The sequence below is a fragment of the Anomaloglossus baeobatrachus genome, chromosome 3 (genome assembly GCF_048569485.1).
Source record: "Anomaloglossus baeobatrachus isolate aAnoBae1 chromosome 3, aAnoBae1.hap1, whole genome shotgun sequence".
NCBI lineage: Eukaryota > Metazoa > Chordata > Amphibia > Anura > Aromobatidae > Anomaloglossus > Anomaloglossus baeobatrachus.
Genome location: NC_134355.1, coordinates 672,404,568 through 672,422,935, shown reverse-complemented (window position 1 = coordinate 672,422,935; position 18,368 = coordinate 672,404,568). Strand labels below are relative to the sequence as shown.

Sequence of the window (18,368 nt, the reverse complement as noted above, 5' to 3'; positions counted from 1 at the left end):
TTTTGCCTTTTAATAATTACATTTCTATCTATTTGTTTTGTGGTTTTTGTGTGCAGAATACATTTTTGTTAATACATTCTATTTTGTTAACAACAGTTATTAACCCGGGCGAAGCCGGGTAGTACAGCTAGTAGAATATATAGTAGGTGATGGGTTGTAGTAATTGACTGTTCACTTTAAACAATAATGAGTGGGTGTATGTTGTATTTTGTGCAGTTTATGGACGGATTCACATTGCAGTGGAAGCACAAAAATAAAATTCTAGATCTGAAACCTGTAGACGTTTCCCTATTCTGTAGTTTGGTATTTGCAGGCGGCGGGCTGATCAACTAAAGAGGAAACATCTGACAGCGCAGTGTACATGTAATATGCACAGTTATAAGGGGAGGGAAATAATGTAAATGTAAAGTGTGGCCGGAGATAACCAGTGACACCCCCCGGGGGCTATTTTTGGTTTATGTGAACGTCACCAGCAACCAAACAAATTTATCACAACACGGCTGCAGGAAGCAGGGTCGTGTCTACATGTAACGGACGGATCACACGCGTCACACAGAGGATGGTGCCGAACCGGCGAAGACACCCGCAACAGATCCACCAGGAGGGGGGCGCTCTATGGACTCTATCACGTCTATGGACTTATTAATCTGACCGGACAGGTAGGAAATGCACAGCTTATGTATAGGGTCTTTACAGGGCTATAAAGACTCAGCACCAGAAAAAACTATGGGGATGAATGGAGAGTGTTGGTCCACAAAGGGTCCAAATGTGGGAGTGATGTAAAGAATATATAAAATATTGCAGAAAAAAATGTCTTCAAAATGTAAAAGGGCAAAAATAAAGAAATAAAATACACAAAAAAAGAGCCAGTCATATTTACTAATTCCGGACCAGGAAGGGTGAATATGGCTGTTATTTTCTGGTGTTCTCATTATATTATTATATTTTTAATGTTGCTTTTTTATTTTTATGTTTTCTTATTATTAGTAGTAGTACTTTTGTATAAAACTATTATTATTATTATTATTAATTATTAATTATATTGTTATTGTTGCTTTTTATATTTTCTTATTATTAGTAGAATTACTTTTGTATAAAACTATTAGCAATATTATATTATATTTTTATTGTTACTTTTTATATTTGTATGTTTTCTTATTATTAATAGTAGTACTTTTGTATAAAAACTATTAGGAATAGTATATTATTTAAATTATATTATTATTTAGCAGTATTATTTCATAATTGAAATTCATCTTTTCAAGTTATGCTACTATAATTATATAATCATCATTACTGTTTTTCCTATTTTTTTTAATTCTACTTTTTGTTAGAAATAAGAATTGTCTAATTTTACTGTGATGCGTTGAAAAAAAGTTAGTGATACCATAGAAGCTAAAGTATGTGGCCTTCATCTGTTTCCTTGTAATAGGACTTAGGGGCACTTTGCACGTTGCGACATCGCTAGCATCGGCTAGCGATGCCAAGCGCGATAGTCCCCGCCCCCCGTCGCACATGTGATATCTTGTGATAGCTGCCGTAGTGAATATTATCGCTACGGCAGCTTCACACGCACTTACCTGCCCTGCGACGTCGCTCTGGCCGGCGACCCGCCTCCTTCCTAAGGGGGCGGGTCGTGCGGCGTCACAGCGATGTCACACAGCAGGCGGCCAATAGAAGCGGAGGGGTGGAGATGAGCGGGACGTAAGCATCCCACCCACTTTCTTTCTTCCGCATAGCCGGTGGAGGCAGGTAGGAGATGTTCCTCGCTCCTGCGGCTTCATACACAGCGATGTGTGCTGCCGCAGGAACGAGGAACAACATCGTATCTCCTATCGGTGCGACATTATGAAAATAACCAACGCTACACAGATCACCGATTTACAACGCTTTTGCGATTGTTTATCTGCGCATCTAGGCTTTACACGTTGCGACGTCGTTACCGACGCCGTATGTGCGTCCCTTTCGATTTGACCCCGACGATATCACAGTAGCGATGTCGCAACGTGCAAAGTACCCCTTAGTCCATGAAACCTTCTGTAGATGTGTGTGTGTGTATAAAAAAAAATGTCATAATGGAAAACATTTTTACAGAAAAAAATAAACATCCGAAAAATAATAAAATATAAAAAATACTATAATATATATAGTATATTTTATTATTTTTGGGATGTTTATTTTTTTTTTCTCTAAAAATGTTTTCCCTTATGACGGTTTTTTTATACACACACACCACACACACACACACAACTCTGGCAAAAATTAAGAGACCACTTCCAAATTTTCAGTTTTTCTGATTTTTCTCTTTATATTTTTGAGTAAAATGTAAATTGCTCTTTTATTCTATAAACTACTGACGACGTCTCCGAATTTCCAAGCAAAAAATTGTGTATTTATTTTCTGAAAATGAGAAATGGTCAAAATAACAAAACAATGCACAGAGCTTTTACACCTCAAATAATGCAAAGAAAACAAGTTCATAATCATTTAGAAACAACAACACTAATAATGTTTTATCTCAGGAAGATTCAGAAATCAATGTTTTGTGGAATAACCAGGATGTTTAATCCCAGCTTTCATGCGTCTTGGCTGCTTTCCACCAGTCGGTCACACTGCTTTTGGGTGACCTTATGCTACTCCTGGGGCAAAAATGTAAGCAGTTCTTCTTTGTTTGATGGCTTGTGACTATCCATCTTCCTCTTGATTACATTCCAGAGGTTTTCAATGGGGTTCAGGTCTGGAGATTGGGCTGGCCATGACAGGGTTTTGATGTGGTGGTCCTTCATCCAAACATTTACCTAGCTGTGTAACATGGCGCATTGTCCTGCTGGAAAAAACAGTCCTCAGAGTTGGGGAACATTGCCAGAGCAGAAGGAAGCAACTGTTTTTCCGAGATTACCTTGTACGCGGCTTGATTCATACGTCCCTTGAAAAGTTTAACCTGCCCAATTCCAGCCTTGCTGAAGCATCCCCAGATCATCACCGATCCTCCACCAAATTTCACAGTGGGTGCAAGAAACTGTGGCTTGTACACCTCTCCAGCTCTCAGTCTAACCATTAGACGACCAGGTGTTTGGCAAAGCTGAAAATTAGACTCATCACAGAAGATTACCTTACTCCAGAAATTGGGCAGTTTAAACTTTATGAAGGACGTATGAATCAAGCGGCATACAAGGTTATCTTGGAAAAACAGCTGCTTCCATCTGCTCAGGCAATGTTCCTCAACTCTGAGGACTGTTTTTTTCCAGCAGGACAATGTGCCATGTCACACAGCTAGGTCAATCAATGTGTGGATGAAGGACCACCACATCAAAACCCTGTCATGGCCAGCCCAATCTCCAGACCTGAACCCCATTGAAAACCTCTGGAATGTAATCAAGAGGAAGATGGATAGTCACAAACCATGAAACAAAGAAGAACTGCTTATTTTTTTGCCCCAGGAGTGGCATAAGGTCACCCAAAAGCAGTGTGACAGACTGGTGGAAAGCAGCCAAGACGCATTAAAGCTGGGATTAAACATTATGGTTATTCCACAAAATATTGATTTCTGAATCTTCCCGAGGTAAAACATTATTAGTATTGTTGTTTCTAAATGATTATGAACTTGTTTTCTTTGCATTATTTGAGGTGTGAAAGCTCTGTGCATTGTTTTGTTATTTTCACCAGTTCTCATTTTCAGAAAATAAATACAAAATTTATTGCTTGGAAATTCGGAGACGTTGTCAGTAGTTTATAGAATAAAACAGCAATTTACATTTTACTCAAAAATATAAAGAGAAAAATCAGAAAAACTGTCAATTTTTGCAGCGGTCTCTTAATTTTTGCATGTTTATGGCATTACTCGTCTGGAGGTCATAAATGTCCTTGATGGGAGGACCCAAGTAGGTCAAATTCCCCCAGTGCCTCCATTGCAATCCTGAAGACAATTTTTATCCGGGGCTTCCTGCTAGTTATGACACATAGCATGGCAGATATTTCTGGGCACTGTTTGGCAATGTTTCGGTAGTGTATGATAATATTGTTGAGACACTGTTATATGGGTGCTTTATAGAAGTACCTGCAAAATACCGGCGACTTCGCTCACGGAAAATATGTTAAATTGTTGGTTACGCTAAGGTTGAGTTTTCAGTTTCCCCCTGACATCTTCGTTTTTTCAACTCTTCTTTTTTGTTAGTTTGGTGTTAATAGTTGTTTATTTTGACAGATTTGTACAAGTACATAAAAAACATTTAAAGGGGGACAGCATAGTGCAACCCTTCACCCCTCCCCCAGTGTAACCTATGTGTGACGCCCTGGACTAGCCAGGTAGTCACAGACATAACATCACACACACCCCCTCCCCCGGATAGTTACACCAGTCAAACACAAAACCCTTGTTGCCTCCCTCCAGGGTCTGATGTCCACACCAGGTGGGGCGGAGCCAGGTGGTTGGCCCCACCCACTGAGGAGTTCACAGGCCTGTAGGCGGGAAAAGCAGTTCAGTTTTAGTTTGGAGGTGAAAGTGAGAGGACAGGACCTGTCGGTGTCTGGGTAGGAACCCAGGCACTGTCAGCAAGGTTGGCAGACGGTGGTGGCCGTCTGCAGGAGTTAGTGGAACTCTGTGGAACCGTAGGACCGGGGTTGGGCGGTGGCCCGCCGGTACCGAACTGGGGAGCAGAGTGAAGCTAAGCACAAAGGCAGGGCCATCGGACCCCAACCAGGCTAGGAGTCGCTGACAACGGTCAAATCCGAAAGTGACTGGAATCCCAGGGGTTTCCTAACAACCAAGACCCGACAGAAGGCAACAGTCCACACCGTGAGGATACACAGCCACCGCCACAGGCTAGAGATCCAAGGGCCAGCGCCTGCGGGCAAAAAGGGCTCCTTCGGTACCTATTCGCCGGGGAGCGGACTACCGGTGGGCAACCACAGGAGTCAGAACATTCTAACAGGTGCAGGGAAAGACAGCCACCATCAGCCGTCCGGGCAGAGCACAAACACTGCAGCCGGCTGCGGGACCCGTCCATCCAGCCGTTTGGTTTACCAGAGACTCTGTCATTGACTACCTGAGTGAGTACACCAGTGCTATCTGGCACCGAACCGCGCAGTCCCTGCAACCCTGCACCCCAGCCATCCAGCCTCCCCGTTACACCACCAGGCCCCGGGATCGCCAACCCCTACCCACGGAGGGGACAACATCCTAGCTGCTCCATACCATCTCTCCCGGGATCCCTGTCACCAGCAGCGGTGGTGCCTATAATCACCACGACCCGTAGGTGGCGTCACAAACTATTTCCCAAAACAAACCACCCCTTTTCACTCGTGGGCGAGGAGCGCTGCTCAAGTCCCCGGGTCCAGCCCACCGCTCAAGCCACCGAGCAGCAGCAGCAGCCACGGACCCGTGCGCAGCAAGCGCGTCCCCTCCGCCCGCGACATATGCATGGTTAGCGGACAAAGGAGTAAGATAGGTATACAGCCACGTTATTCACTTGTCTCAGCCGTTTGAGACGGTTTTGCTTTCTTGACTTGTGGATTGACTTGCCCAATAGACGGTAATTTCTGTGGGCGGCATTTTAAAAAACAGTATTATGGCCCTTAGTAATCATTTCACAATGATAAGAGATCTAATAGGTGAATATATATACATATATATATATATATATATATATATACATACAGTTAGGTCCAGAAATATTTGGACAGTGACACAATTTTGGCGAGTTGGGCTCTGCATGCCACCACATTGGATTTGAAATGAAACCTTTACAACAGAATTCAAGTGCAGATTGTAACGTTTAATTTGAAGGTTTGAACAAAAATATCTGATAGAAATTGTAGGAATTGTCACATTTCTTTACAAACACTCCACATTTTAGGAGGTCAAAAGTAATTGGACAAATAAACCAAACCCAAACAAAATATTTTTATTTTCAATATTTTGTTGCGAATCCTTTGGAGGCAATCACTGCCTTAAGTCTGGAACCCATGGACATCACCAAACACTGGGTTTCCTCCTTCTTAATGCTTTGCCAGGCCTTTCCAGCCGCAGCCTTCAGGTCTTGCTTGTTTGTGGGTCTTTCCGTCTTAAGTCTGGATTTGAGCAAGTGAAATGCATGCTCAATTGGGTTAAGATCTGGTGATTGACTTGGCCATTGCAGAATGTTCCACTTTTTTGCACTCATGAACTCCTGGGTAGCTTTGGCTGTATGCTTGGGGTCATTGTCCATCTGTACTATGAAGCACCGTCCGATCAACTTTGCGGCATTTGGATGAATCTGGGCTGAAAGTATATCCCGGTACACTTCAGAATTCATCCGGCTACTCTTGTCTGCTGTTATGTCATCAATAAACACAAGTGACCCAGTGCCATTGAAAGCCATGCATGCCCATGCCATCACGTTGCCTCCACCATGTTTTACAGAGGATGTGGTGTGCCTTGGATCATGTGCCGTTCCCTTTCTTCTCCAAACCTTTTTCTTCCCATCATTCTGGTACAGGTTGATCTTGGTCTCATCTGTCCATAGAATACTTTTCCAGAACTGAGCTGGCTTCATGAGGTGTTTTTCAGCAAATGTAACTCTGGCCTGTCTATTTTTGGAATTGATGAATGGTTTGCATCTAGATGTGAACCCTTTGTATTTACTTTCATGGAGTCTTCTCTTTACTGTTGACTTAGAGACAGATACACCTACTTCACTGAGAGTGTTCTGGACTTCAGTTGATGTTGTGAACGGGTTCTTCTTCACCAAAGAAAGTATGCGGCGATCATCCACCACTGTTGTCATCCGTGGACGCCCAGGCCTTTTTGAGTTCCCAAGCTCACCAGTCAATTCCTTTTTTCTCAGAATGTACCCGACTGTTGATTTTGCTACTCCAAGCATGTCTGCTATCTCTCTGATGGATTTTTTCTTTTTTTTCAGCCTCAGGATGTTCTGCTTCACCTCAATTGAGAGTTCCTTAGACCGCATGTTGTCTGGTCACAGCAACAGCTTCCAAATGCAAAACCACACACCTGTAATCAACCCCAGACCTTTTAACTACTTCATTGATTACAGGTTAACGAGAGAGACACCTTCAGAGTTAATTGCAGCCCTTAGAGTCCCTTGTCCAATTACTTTTGGTCCCTTTAAAAAGAGGAGGCTATGCATTACAGAGCTATGATTCCTAAACCCTTTCTCCGATTTGGATGTGAAAACTCTCATATTGCAGCTGGGAGTGTGCACTTTCAGCCCATATTATATATATAATTGTATTTCTGAACATGTTTTTGTAAACAGCTAAAATAACAAAACTTGTGTCACTGTCCAAATATTTCTGGACCTAACTGTATATAAAGCAGAAAATGTGTCCTGAAGGATCTGACACCTCGGTTCTGAATGCTGCCTCACAGTCAGGCTGTTCTAGTTGTCAACTGCAAACAATTAGAGCTCAGCTTTCATTTTACCTCAGCAGATTCAATGCTGAAAGCTGCACTTTTTTTTTTTTGAATGATCTTACTGTGAGGCAGTTCTTATAAATGAGGCCCCAGTTATTCTGCAGTGGCTATGGGTAACTAGAACTATCTTACTGTGAGGCAATTCTCATAAATAAGTCCATAGTAACTTCTGCAGTGGCTATAGGCAACCAGAATGAATCAATACTCATAAATCAAGCCACACTTACTTCTACCGTGGCTATAGGAAAAAAGAACAATCTTACTGTGAGGTAATCTTCATAAATGAAGCCCCAGTTACTTCTGTGCTGCCTATATGCAACCAGAACGATCTGACTGTGAGGCAATTCTCATAAATGATGCTTCAGTTACTTCTGCAGTGGCTATAGTCAACCAGAATGATCTTACTGTGAGGCAATCTTCATAAATTAGGCCCCAGTTACTTCTGCATTGACTATAGGCAACCAGAACGATCTTTCAGAACTGGTTATTTTTTTTTTTTATACATTTTTGAATTTTTATTTCACAATTTAAACTAGAAAAAAAAAGTATATATGTTTGGTATTGCCTTAAATGATACTGACTTTCATAGTCATTTTACCGTATACTGAACACTGTACATAAAATAAAAAAAAATTGTGGCATTGCGCTTTTATTGCTGTTTTTCTGGATTCAGAATGTTCTTACCATTTTTTTGTCCATCACGTGATAAAAGGATTGATGTCATTCTAAAGTAAGACAGGACTCGCAAAAAAAAGCACTCACTTAAATATAATATATATATATATATATATATATATATTTATACTAGCTGTAGTTCCCGGCGTTACCCGGGATAGTAACTGTCTCTCTCTGTCTCTCTCTCTCTCTTTCCCTGTCTGTCTCTTTGTCTGTCTCTCTCTGTCTCTTTCCCTGTCTGACTCTTTGTCTGTCTCTCTCTGTCTCTTTCCCTGTCTGTCTCTGTCTGTCTCTCTCTGTCTCTTTCCCTGTCTGTCTCTCTCTGTCTCTTTCCCTATCTGTCTCTTTGTCTGTCTCTCTCTGTCTCTTTCCCTGTATGTCTCTGTCTGTCTCTTTCTGTCTCTTTCCCTGTCTGTCTCTTTGTCTGTCTCTCTCTGTTTCTTTCCCTGTCTGTCTCTGTCTGTCTCTTTCCCTGTCTGTCTCTGTCTGTCTCTCTCTGTCTCTTTCCCTGTCTCTCTCTCTCTGTCTCTTTCCCTATCTGTCTCTTTGTCTGTCTCTCTCTGTCTCTTTCCCTGTCTGTCTCTGTCTGTCTCTTTCCCTGTCTGACTCTTTGTCTGTCTCTCTCTGTCTCTTTCCCTGTCTGTCTCTGTCTGTCTCTCTCTGTCTCTTTCCCTGTCTGTCTCTCTCTGTCTCTTTCCCTATCTCTCTCTTTGTCTCTCTCTGTCTCTTTCCCTGTATGTCTCTGTCTGTCTCTTTCTGTCTCTTTTCCTGTCTGTCTCTTTGTCTGTCTCTCTCTGTTTCTTTCCCTGTCTGTCTCTCTCTGTCTCTTTCCCTGTCTGTCTCTGTCTGTTTCTGTCTCTTTCCCTGTCTGTCTCTCTCTGTCTCTTTCCCTGTCTGTCTCTTTGTCTGTCTCTTTCTGTCTATTTCCCTGTCTGTCTCTTTGTCTGTCTCTCTCTGTCTCTTTCCCTGTCTCTTTCCCTGGCTGCATTGTGACACGCCAACATTCTTCTGAAGTTCTGGCTTCACTGTGGCTCCCAGCTCCATTGACTTTAATGTAAGGAGGTTTTTTGGCGAATAACTGTAAAGCGTGCCATCACGTTTTCCCCTCAAAACAGTCTATGACGTTCCCTGAGTCACATGAGGTGTCTGTGCACATTTTCGTGATTGTAAATGCGACGGTGAGGATTCCTTTAGGGGACACTCACACATACACACACATATACACACACATACACACACATACATACATACACTCAGGTTTATATATTAGATATTGTTATGTCCCGGTGGTGGATTCACTGGACCATCCACCGGACTCCCCTGGAGAGGCAACCAAGAGCTAACCCCTATACAGGGACTGTCTGGTCGCCCCACCAGAGGGCCTAAATGCACGGCAGCTGGAACACGAGTAGGTACGGGAACAGCGTCCTTCAAGGAACTGGTAGTACGGAGTCTCTGGGGCCACAGGGTTCCAGGAGACAGTGTCGGAATCAGGTTCAGGTGCCGGGTTGGAACAACAGACGGGATCTGGGTCCAGCTGGGCGTGAAGGTTGAGGTCGTCAGGCGAAGTACAAGTGACGGGTTCAGCCTGACAGGAGATGGCAGAATCCTCAGCACACGGTCACCGGGACACTTCCTGGGAGATCGGCACACTGGGACCAGGTCAGGACGGCAGACGGGCTTTGCGGAAGACAAAGGGTTAATTGGGATGCAATGCACAGAGAGACCTGACATCTAGCTCAAAGAACACGGTGCTCAGACGCCGCCCACATGGAAAGGGAAGCCTTATATACCCTGTCGCAGTATCATGTCGTATCCTGCTTCAGGAGTGCTGGGCCAATAAGTTAAGGTGAGTGGGCGCGGCCCCGCCCTATACACATGCATGGGGCTCAGAATCAGAACCAGACAACTCAGAGTCAGGCCACTCAGAGTCAGACACAAGGGAGCAGGACGCAGGGGAGCACGAGCGGGAGCGGCAGACGTGACCGGTGGGCACGTGGACCGGATCAGTGGGTAAGGAGTGATACCGTGAGACTGGATCGGTGGGTAAGGAGCGATGCCTTGACGGCGGGACCGTGACAGTACCCCCCCTTTACGCCCCCCCCTCTGCGCAAAGTACCCCCAAGGTACCTCGGACCGGGCCTCCGAGCCAAGAATCACCCCATCAACAGGGAAGGACAGCGTACCCCACACCGTTTTCCTGGCCACGATACCCCTTACCAGATAACCCTTGTCAGTGGCAACAGAAAGAGGAGGAGCACAGGTAGTAGAAGAGAGGGAAGCGAGGACGACCGGCTCGGGTGTCCCGGACTGGGCACAGGACGGACAAGCAGAGACAAAGGAGGCGACATCCTGAGGATGAGATGGCCACCAATGGGCCCAACCAATAGTGCTCAGGGTGTCCGCCTGACTGGCGTGTTCGGTTGTCTCAGAAGAATGCCCCCACTGAAGGACCTTAATTCTGTCGGACTCCGCGACAAAGGACTTCCCAGGAGGAACCTGTGCCAGGGGGGACGTAGTCACCAGAACGACTTCATCAGGACCGGGCCGGACTGAGTTGTCTCATCTACTGGATCCAGGGGCAAAAAAGACTCTAGGGCCAAAGACTGTGGAATGATGCTAGGCTGCGTCGTCTCTTCTCGTTGTTAATGCGGCATGACAGACTCCGGTGCCCGGGGCTGAGGAATGGGCTGCAGATAGGTGTCGTGGCACAAGGGACCCCAGCGAGTGATTGCACCAGAGCACCAACTGATGTCCGGATCATGAAGTCGTAACTAGGGCAGGCCCAGCAGGAGCGCGTCGGCCATTCTCGGGATTACATATAGAGCCATCATTTCAGTATGCAGAGCACCAACACGGAGTCTTACGGGTTCGGTTATATACAAGACAGGTTTGTATAAGAGTTTTCCGTCCACGGAGGCGAACCTGAGGGGTTTAGTAATCGGGATGACAGGTATCCGATATCAGTCCACTGTAGCTTGTTGGATGAAGTTGCCCGCTGCCCCCGAATCAATGTGAGCCTCTGCCGTGATCCGGGTCTTCTCAGTCGTTACCTGGACAGTCTGTGTAACAGGGACTGAGGGGGTTCCGATACCAAGGGTGGCGGTTCCCACCATCCCTTGGACTTGGGGTCTTCCTGGTCTCTCAGGGCAAGAGCGAAGCAGATGTGTACCATCTCCGCAGTAGAAACACAGGCCCCAGGCGAGCCGCTCTGCTCGGCGTTGCTCGGATTGTCTCAGTTGGTCTACTTGCATAGGTTCACGAGTAAAATCGCAGGACGGCAGTGACGGAGGAACGGTAGGCCTCTGCGGAATGGAGATGTGACGGATTGGTCGTTTCTCCCGGGATACTTCCTTGGTTCGTTCCTGAAAACGTAGATCAATCCGGGTTGCTAGAGATACCAGAGCGTCCAATGTACAAGGAACATCACGACCAGCTAATTCATCCTTGATGCGGCCGGAGAGGCCCTCCCAAAAGGCTGCCGTCAGTGCCTCATTGTTCCATCCTAACTCAGAAGCAAGGGTTCGGAACTGGATGGCGTACTGACCCACCATTAGGGTTCCTTGGCGTAGCCGGAGGAGCGAAGAGGTAACCGCGGTGGTGCATCCTGGTTCGTCGAAGGTGCTACGGAAGACCTGAAGAAATTCCGGGATGTCGGTAGTCACAGGGTCCTCATTCTCCCACAAAGTTTTTATCCAGGCCAGTGCTTCGCCTTCCAGGTGGGACATCAAAAAGGCCACCTTAGCTCAGTCAGAGGCGAAGAGGTGTGGCAGTAACTCGAAATGCAGGGAGCACTGATTCAGAAAACCTCTACAAGTCTTTGGGTCCCCAGCATAACAAAGCGGAGCAGCTAGGCGGAGTTGCGAGGCTGAGGAGACAACAGGTTCGGACGTAGTTGCTGTTCGCTGCGTCGACAAGGTCGAGGCGACGGTCTGTAGCATAAACAAACGGTGGTCCACAGACGTCAAGAAATTCAATATACGGGTTAGGGTCTCTCGCTGTCGCACCAGCTCCTGGCGCAGTTCGGCCAGTTCGGACGTTTGTGCTCCGGCGGAATCCATGACCTGAGCAATCTGTTATGTCCTGGTGGTGGATTTACTGGACCATGCACCGGACTCCCCTGGAGAGGCAACCAAGAGCTAACCCCTATACAGGGACTGTCTGGTCGCCCCACCAGAGGGCCTAAATGCACGGCAGCCGGAACACGAGTAGTCCTTCAGGGGACTGGTAGTACGGAGTCTCTGGGGCCACAGGGTTCCAGGAGACAGTGCCGGAATCAGGTTCAGATGCCGGGTTGGAACAACAGATGGGATCTGGGTCCAGCTGGGCCTATAAGTTAAGGTGAGTGGGCGCGGCCCCGCCCTATACACATGCATGGGCCTCAGAATCAGAACCAGACAACTCAGAGTCAGACCACTCAGAGTCAGACACAAAGGAGCAGGACGCAGGGGAGCACTAGCGGGAGCGCCGTGACCGGTGGGCACGTGGACCGGATCAGTGGGTAAGGAGTGATACCGTGAGACTGGATCGGTGGGTAAGGAGCGGTGCCTTGACGGCGGGAGCGTGACAGATATACAGTGGGTAAGGAAAGTATTCAGACCACTCTTTATTTCATTGCAGCCATTTGGTAAATTCAACAAAGTTCATTTTTTTCTCATTAATGTACACTCTGCACCCCATCCCCCATCTTGACAGAAAAAAAACAGAAATGTAGACATTTTTGCAAATTTATTAAAAAAACAACCTGAAATATCACATCGTCATAAGTATTCAGACCCTTTGCTCAGTATTGAGTAGAAGTGTGGCGCCCTGGACAAGCCAGATCGTCACAGAACAACACCAACACACCCCACACCCCGGTTAGGCACACCAAAGCCAAACACAAAATCCTTGTTGCCTTCCTCCAGGGGCTGCTATCCACACCAGGGGGTGGGCCAGGCGGTTGGTCCCGCCCACCGAGGAGTTCACAGTCCTGGAGGCGGGAAAAGGAGGAGAGATAGAGTTTGAAGTGGAAGTGAGAGGAAGTAAAGTAGTAGTGGAGCAGTCTGAAGTTGGTCCGGGTGTGTGGCCCGGACGGTACAGCAAGGTTGGCAGACGGTGGTGACCGTCTGCAGGAGTGGCCGATTAGAGTGAGCCGTAAGGACCGTGGACGGGCGGTGGCCTGGCGGTACCGAACCGGTGAACAAAGAGAAGCCAGCACCATCCGGCAGGGCTTACGGACCCCGACAAGGCTAGGAGTCGCCGTTGAAATTGTCAAATCCGTTAGCGAAGGGAACCTCCGGGGTTTCACAGCAGCCAAGACCCGATTGAAGGCGACAGCTCAAACCGTAAAGGGAAACACAGTCACCGCCAAGGCTACAGTTCCCAGGGCCAGAGCCTGCGGGCAAAAGGGGCTCCTTCAGCACCCATCCAAGCTGGGGAGCGGGTTACCGGTGGGAACCCATTGGAACCGTACACACTACATAGGTGCAGAGAAAGGCAGTCACCATCAACCTGCTGGGAGGAGAGACACCGCAGCCGTCTGTGGGACCCGTCCATCCAGCCGTTTGTTTTACCGGAGACTTTGCATTCGTCATTGGCTGAGTGAGTACCACCGTGCCGTGCGGCACAGCGCTGCCCCCGCGACCCTGCACCTCACCAGGCCCCGTAACCCGCCTGCCATACATCCCTACCTCCCTCACCGGGCCCCGGGACAACCAACCCCCCTACCAACGAAGGGGAGAACCAACATCCAAGCTGCTCCTTGTCATCGCTCCCGGGATCCCCGTCCAGAGCAGCGGTGGTGTCACCAATCTCACCACAACCGTGGGTGGCGTCACGGACAATATCCCTAAACCAAACCAATCCCCCCTTTCACTCACGGGCGAGGAGCGCCGCTCGAGACCCCGGGATCCGGCCCACCGCTCGAGCCACCACCGAGCAGCAGCAGCAGCAGCGGGACCCGAGCAGTGGGTGAGCGCAGCGTCCCCTCCTCCGCCCGCGACAACTTGGCGTTACGAACAGGATCTTACCGCTCTGCCATCTGGTAGAGGTGCGCCTTGTGACCGCCGGAGGTGTCCGGCCGAAAATTTGGAGAAGCCGCCATCTTGGGCGCGAAAAGTCCCCGCTCGAGCATCTCCTCGAGCAGTGGAGGCGCGAAAATCAAAACCCCGCCCCTGGAGAGGAAGAGTCAGAAAAAGACTAAGGGGGACGGATGGCGTCTGTCCGCATGTAGCCCGCGGCTATCAAAGCAGGGACGCCAGGACCCTGCGGCCATCTTTTTGTTACTGGAAGAGGCCGCCGCAGCGATGTATCAGCCGTCCCGCAGCACCATAGCTCCCGCGCCTGGAACCGCGACGTGGGTGGAGGTCCGATCCGCCCAGCTCCAGCAGCGACTGCAGATTCGGATGCAACTCCTCTTGGAGGAGTGGGAGGCCAACATGGTGGAGGTGGTGGTGGCCATATGGAGATGTGAGGTGGATGGAGTCTTGGAGGAGAGGGTAAGTGACCCTCGCCCCTGTACCCCTAGTGGGTCGGTCATCGCGGCCGAGGGGCCCGGTCTACACCCACTCGCCCTGCTACCTTCCCCGCTACCCGTGTTGGCTGCTGCTGCCCCGCCACTAGGCCCGCTACCGTCCCCACCGGTAGCGGTACCCCGCCCATCCGCCCAGGCAGACCGATCTGCAGCTGAGGCCCGTGACCGTGCAGCACCGCTTCCTTGGAAGACGCCGAAGGCCGAGCCCGTTGTTGAAACTGTACCGGAGGCACCGCTGATCGTGCCTGACCCCGCATTGGCTCCGGTAGCCCGTCTCATGCAGGAGGAGGCGGAGGTCCGGCGGGAGAGGACCCCTGTGCCCATTCCCCACACCTCGGCTGAGGTTGCGCCGGGTTGCCGCTGCAAGGCAGCACCCCAGGCCAAGTCACCGCGGGACCTTCCACCCAGATTGCCAGAGGTGGGCAGTGTCCAGAAGGTCTCGCGGGGCCCGACCCATGCGCAGGGGCTCGCAGCGGCCCCGTATTGGGACAGGGAACCGACACCGCTGGGCCTGGAGATTGCCGAGAGGGAGAGAAAGAAGGCGGAGCTGGTCGCCCGCACGATTCGTGAGAAAGAAAGCCTTCACCAAGCAACCTTCCATGTCCAGGGCCCGCTCTATGAAGACAAGTGAGGAGGTTTGACGTCCGTCGGGGCTATGGTTTTATCTATGAACCGGGCCTGGAGGCCGAAGTTTTTGTGGCCCGACGGGACGTCAATGCTCATTTGCCAGAGGATCACCCGGGCCGCAACCTGATGCCGGGAGACTTGGTGCAGTACACCAGGCACTGCGGGGAGAGGGGGTGGTTCGCGTTGTATGCGAAGCTGAGGGACAATCAAGAGGCCCGAGTATCTACCGAGCTCCCTCCCCTGGCCGACACCGAGGAGTCAGAGTGATGGCAACGGAGCCCCGCTGCAAGTTGTCCCCGTTGGGTCCACCAGTTTGAAAGTTCCAAAATGATAAGAATGATTAACCGAAAGTTCACCTGATTTACTACCCTGATTGAACCGGTCGTTCCCGGCAACTGTTGCCCCCGTGGGGACTGTCTGCAAACCGATGCATAGAAACTGCTACGGACAAGCCCGAGAACTAGCAGGGCAACCACGAACTTGTGGTATGTAAATAAAAATTTTGGCTTGAAACCGTGACCGCCTCCGGAGAGGCAGATTTGGGAGGATAGGCCTGGAGGAAAGGGATGGCCCAGGCCCGCCACTACCGCAACCGGTGGCGATCCTTCGGGGGGTTCAGGGGTCCCCATGGACGTGGGTCCCCTGAAAGGGACAGAACCCGCTCGGGCAACTTGGTGCTGGACTGGGGTCAAGGGGTGCTGCCCATTTGCTTAGGGGTAGCATCAGGGCCAGGTTGCTTGGGTGGGAGAGAGCGGAAGCCGTAACCGTTAATAAAGAGAAACGTTTAAGAAATGTGCCTCCTGATGTGGGAAGAATGCAAAATGCTTGTTAACATGTTTACCGTTTTTTATCTTTTTACAGTTAAAATAAAACCGGTGATGGACGGGCAGCCCGCGGACGGTCTGCATTTTACTAAGGGGGAATGTGGCGCCCTGAACAAGCCAGGTCATCACAGAACAACACCAACACACCCCACACCCCGGTTAGGCACACCAAAGCCAAACACAAAATCCTTGTTGCCTTCCTCCAGGGGCTGATGTCCACACCAGGGGGTGGGCCAGGCGGTTGGTCCCGCCCACCGAGGAGTTCACAGTCCTGGAGGCGGGAAAAGGGGGAGAGATAGAGTTTGAAGTGGAAGTGACAGGAAGTAAAGTAGTAGTGGAGCAGTCTGAAGGTGGTCCAGGTGTGTGGCCCGGACGGTACAGCAAGGTTGGCAGACGGTGGTGACCGTCTGCAGGAGAGGCCGATTAGAGTGAGCCATAAGGACCGTGGACGGGCCGTGGTCCGGCGGTACCGGACCGGTGAACAAAGAGAAGCCAGCACCATCCGGCAGGGCTTACGGACCCCGACAAGGCTAGGAGTCGCCGTTGAAATTGTCAAATCCGTTAGCGAAGGGAACCTCCGGGGTTTCCCAGCAGCCAAGACCCAATTGAAGGCGACAGCTCAAACCGTAAAGGGAAACACAGTCACCGCCAAGGCTACAGTTCCCAGGGCCAGAGCCTGCGGGCAAAAGGGGCTCCTTCAGCACCCATCCAAGCTGGGGAGCGGGTTACCGGTGGGAACCCATTGGAACCGTACACACTACAAAGGTGCAGGGAAAGGCAGTCACCATCAACCTGCCGGGAGGAGAGACACTGCAGCCGTCTGTGGGACCCGGACCCGGAGACTTTGCATTCGTCATTGGCTGAGTGAGTACCACCATGCGGCACAGCACTGCCCCCGCGACCCTGCACCTCACCAGGCCCCGTAACCCGCCTGCCATACATCCCTACCTCCCTCACTGGGCCCCGGGACAACCAACCCCCCTACCCACAGAGGGGAGAACCAACATCCAAGCTGCTCCCTGTCATCGCTCTCGGGATCCCCGTCCAGAGCAGCGGTGGTGTCACCAATCTCACCACAACCGTGGGTGGCATCACGGACAATATCCCTAAACCAAACCACCCCCCCCTTTCACTCATGGGTGAGGAGCGCCGCTCGAGACCCCGGGATCCGGCCCACCGCTCGAGCCACCACCGAGCAGCAGCAGCAGCCGGACCCGAGCAGTGGGTGAGCGCAGCGTACCCTCCTCCGCCCGCGACAGAAGCACTCTCCCTTTTGAGATAGTACAGCCATGAGTCTTCTTGGGATCCTGGATTTGGGGATCCTCGGCCATTCTTCCTTGCAGATCCTCTCCAGTGCCGTCAGGTTGGATGGGGAACGTTGATGGACGCCATTTTCAGGTCTCTCCAGAGATGCTCAAATGGGTTTAGGTCAGGGCTCTGGCTGGGCCGGTCAAGAATGGTCACAGAGTTGTTCTGAAGCCGCTCCTTTGTTATTTTAGCTGTGTGCTTAGGGTCATTGTCTTGTTGGAAGGTGAACCTTTGGTCAAGTCTGAGGTCCAGAGCACTCTGGAAGAGGTTTTCTTCCAGGATATCTCTGCAGTCATGTTTCCTTCAATTGCAACCAGTCGTCTTGTCCCTGCCCCCATAGCATGATGCTGCCACCACCATGTTTCACTGTTGGGATTGTATTGGGCAGGTGATGAGCAATGCCTGGTTTTCTCCACACGTACCGCTTAGAATTATCATCAAAAAGTTCTATCTTCATCTCATCAGACCAGAGAATCTTATTTCTCGTAGTCGGGGAGTCCTTCATGTGTTTTTTGCAAACTCTATGCAGGCTTTCATATGTCTTGCACTGAGGAGAGGCTTCCGTCAGGCCACTCTGGTGGAGGCTGTAGTGATAGTTGACTTTGTTTAGCTTTCCCCCATCTCCCTACTGCATCTCTGGAGCTCAGCCACAGTGATCTTGGGGTTCTTCTTTACCTCTCTCACCAAGGCTCTTCTCCCATGATTGCTCAGTTTGGCTGGACGGCCAGGTCTAGGAGAAGTTCTGGTGGTCCCAAATCTTACATTTAAGGATTATGAAGCCACTGTGCTCTTAGGAACCTTGAGTACTACAGAAATTTTGTAACCTTGGCCAGATCTGTGCCTTGCCACAATTCTGTCTCTGAGCTTCTGGGGCAGTTCCTCTGACCTCATGATTCTCATTTGGTGTGACATGCAGTGTGAGCTGTGAGGTCTTATATAGACAGGTGTGCGCCTTTCCAAATCAAGTCCTATCAGTTTAATTACACACAGCTGGACTCCAATGAAG

General features: G+C 49.6%; 1 protein-coding gene across 1 annotated transcript in view; it reads left to right on the top strand.

The window, feature by feature from the left end:
* Positions 1-532: 532 nt before the first annotated feature.
* The window catches only part of BLK (BLK proto-oncogene, Src family tyrosine kinase), a 139,552-nt gene continuing 121,716 nt past the window's right edge, over positions 533-18,368 (top strand). Inside the window, exon 1 of the mRNA XM_075341247.1 lies at positions 533-659. The gene's annotated coding sequence lies outside the window, so the exon portion shown is untranslated. The remainder of the gene's footprint in view (positions 660-18,368) is intronic.